Consider the following 3,663-nt stretch of genomic DNA (forward strand, 5'->3'; position numbering starts at 1 on the left):
CACTTGTTGAAAGCTCAGACAACTAATTACCCGCCCTCACGGCGATATATGAACCGAAATGCGCAGGACTCTGTTCAGCGTCCTCTCGTCCAATAGATTGTCCCCCTACAGAACCAAGTCATCATTAAAATTTATCAAAATATGTGATAATTCAGGACCCCTGTTTGATTCCTCCAAAGGGTCCTCTAAGATCTAACATCCCGGGACTTTCTAGAGTCTACAGGCAATGCTCTCCCCAGATCCATGTGTAGAGAGAGAACCCAACTAGAGAGAGAAAGAGAAGGTTAAAGACGACTGGCTCTTCCCCCCTCTCTCTCCCTCTCATTCTTCTATTCTCCTCGTGGTAGGTTCGGTGGCAGTGGCCACCTGTGGCCGGCGACCCCAGCGGTCGACGGCCCCCAACGTGGTGCCGGCCATGCACCACGCCCGACGACGGTCGGCCACGCGCCACCCCCGACGACGGCGGTCGAACGGAAGGAGAAACCAACGGCTCGCCGACGGTCGGCAACCGGGGCTTCTTGTCTCCAAATCCAACGGCTCGCCGGCCGGATTCAAGAGGAACAAGGATCCAGAGGATGAGAAAGGAGGAGGGACGACTCACCTTGCCTCCGGCGAGATCCTCCCGGCCGGATCGACGGCGACCGCTTCGATTCCTCCCGCGGCAAGGTAAAACCCAATCTCCCTTCTCCCTTTTTTTTTTTTTTTTTGTGGAAGCCTGTCGGCTGATGCCCTAGGAAGAGAAGGAAGGAGATCCTCGCTGGTAGGGTTTTATCGCCCTCTAACCTCCCCTCCGATGGATTCGGAAGGAGGGGAGAAGGGTTTGAAAACAGGGGAGGGAGCCAATCGGGAGTCTCCCTCCCCCATTTCTCATGCGTTGGGCCGCCTTGCTTGGAGGCCGGCCCAACCACATGCGGGCCTTTACATTCTCCCCCCCTAAAAAAAAATTTCGTCCTCGAAATTGACATACCTGAAGTTTCAAAATGCTGCGGATATTTGACTTTTATCTCTTCTTTGAGCTTCCAAGTAGCCTCTCTTTCTGTATGATTATTCCATTGTACCTTTACAAAAGGAATGGTTCGATGCCATGATACATGATCTTTTCTATCCACAATTTGTATCGGAAACTCCTAATAGGTCACATCCTCATGAAGATGTAATGGCTCATATGCTACCATATGACTTGGGTCTGGGACATATTTCTTCAACATTGACACATGAAAAACATTGTGCACACTGGATAAAGCCGGTGGTAAAGCCAGTCGATACGCCACCTCCCCAACCTTGTCCAAAATCTCAAACGGACAGACATACCTAGGGCTCAATTTGCCACGAACCCCAAATCTCATCCCACCTTTTGTAGGTGACACTCTCAAGAAAACATGATCTCCAATTTGAAATTCCAGTTCTCCCCTTCTATTATTAGCATAACTCTTTTGGCGACTCTGAGCTGTACGGAGTCGTTCTCTGATCACTTGCACCTTATCAACAGTCTGTTGTACTATCTCTGGGCCTAACAATTTTCTCTCGCCCACATCATCCCAACAAAATAGGAGATCCATGTTAAAACATTCCAAGTCTAAGGCCAACCAAGGAATCACCAACCGTTAACGCTAAATTTAAGATGCCCAAGGTTCTCCCAAAAATTGTCAACAAAAGAAGAACCCATTGGTGAAAGTTACATAGCTACCTCTAGATCATCTATAGAATCAACAACATTCTCCTCTACTAGAAACTAACTCAAGTGTTCCATCATAATACCTTTTAGATCAAATATTAATGTCCTTAACCAGTTTCAAAATAACTCAAACCACCACACTTCCGCTGCGCACTCTGATTCAATCCATTAAATACTCTAAAGCCTCTAAATGATTTATGACCGAAATATCGCTTTGCACTTGGAGTAAGAAAATCCAAATTTCAAAACTTTAATTGAGCAGAACCTCCAGATCTATCTGTCCTCAATTTATGTAGAGTATACTAACCATAACTAACCCCCGATCCTTTAATCAAGTTTAAGGACACTATGTGATCTCCACAACCTTTTTAGAATCCAAAATATCTAGGTTTAATTTAAAATAAGTTAACCTTGGATTTTCTCAGCAATTCGATTAGACATTCTACGTTGATCTTCTTTCAAAAGATTTACTTCAAATTCAATGGGTTAGAAGTCATTGAGCCAATACACTATGATTAGAAATTAACTCTATCGATCTCCAGATCTTTCTTCACCAAGATTCTTAACATCCATCAAAAATGCTATATATGATAATTTATGTAAGCATCTCATGACCGAAGTCTCTACTCAATATGACATTTATTAGTGGCTTCATCAACAATGACAAAAGATCCTGCTCAAATCTTAAACCTAGGCTTGAGTTTTAAATTTAACACATCAAATAGTCTTCTACAATTATAAGTAAAATCTAGTAGCCCAATCCAAATAGGAGAATTCAAATAATTAGAATTCTCCCGTCAATATGCATACTCTATGGCCTCAAAATAATCAAATACATTAATAGGAAATAGACCTATTTGCAATATCCAACATGCCAATACCAGATATAATCCACATACATATTCAACTTCGAAGAACATTCCTTTCAATATTATGAAATCTTCTTAGCTCACTCCAATACTATGGAAGATCTACGTACAAATCCTACTCTAATAATTAGCAGCAAAACCAAAAGTACGATCACATCAAAACCCATATCAAGTTTGAACTTTCAGGTCATTTAAATAATATCTGAACATGGTATAACCGATATGCCATTGTTGACCTTCCTACAGTCATCTTAGGTCAAACCTCTCTTATCATGATCAAAGACAATTTATTCTTTCCTTCCATACTCATCGAAAATCAAATCCGATGCATACATTTTATCACAATGCCTAGTGATCTTATACCTAAGCATTTAATTTAATTCTACTACTTTTGTCATGTCTCAAGTGATCATAACATTAAGCTATGATACATTTCTGTCGCAAACCCTGGTGATCACTTATTCTTTGGTTCTAATTTTGTCACTATCCCCAATGATCTTAAACCTCCAACTCTAATGCCACTTAAGCCACAGTCCCTCGTGGTCTTAAGCTCTAATATCATTCCTGCCACAATCCTAAGTGATCTTAAACATATGCTCAAATTCCAATTTTGTCACTATCCCTGATGATCTTAAACGTCAAACTCTAATGCCACTAAGGCCGCAATCCCTAGTGGTCTTAAACCTTAGATTATAATATCATTCCTGTTACAATCTCAGGTGATTATAAACCAAGGCTCTGATAGTTTTCCTATCATAATTTCCCAATCACACTCACCTGAACCAAAACCCTAGGATACTTTAACCTTAAGCTCTGATACCACTCTGTCACGCCCCGAACCCAGCACCCGGGTCCGGTACGCGACCGGCCGCATGAGCCCTAGAGCAGTGCCCTAAAGATCATGCAAGGCCTATGATTAACAAGAATTCCAATAAATCCACAACTAATTTAGAAATTCAAATAGACAAATCCGACATGTCCAAATAAACAAATTAGTTCAATTACGAGCTCTTCAAATGTTCATCGACATTAAAGAAGGATAAACAACTAACTAACTAATGACTCTAGTGCTCGCACTCTGCGCCCATCCCATCCAAAACTATGCAACCTGCAACTCTG

The 3,663-nt window shown here is 41.9% G+C and overlaps 1 long non-coding RNA gene across 1 annotated transcript; it reads left to right on the forward strand.

The window, feature by feature from the left end:
- Window positions 1–221: 221 nt before the first annotated feature.
- Window positions 222–1,222, forward strand: LOC120110383. The gene is made up of 2 exons (XR_005511309.1): window positions 222–283; window positions 348–1,222. It is a non-coding gene; the product is annotated as an uncharacterized LOC120110383 (long non-coding RNA).
- The last annotated feature ends 2,441 nt before the right edge of the window (window positions 1,223–3,663 follow it).

The sequence above is a fragment of the Phoenix dactylifera genome, chromosome 4, assembly GCF_009389715.1.
Source record: "Phoenix dactylifera cultivar Barhee BC4 chromosome 4, palm_55x_up_171113_PBpolish2nd_filt_p, whole genome shotgun sequence".
NCBI lineage: Eukaryota > Viridiplantae > Streptophyta > Magnoliopsida > Arecales > Arecaceae > Phoenix > Phoenix dactylifera.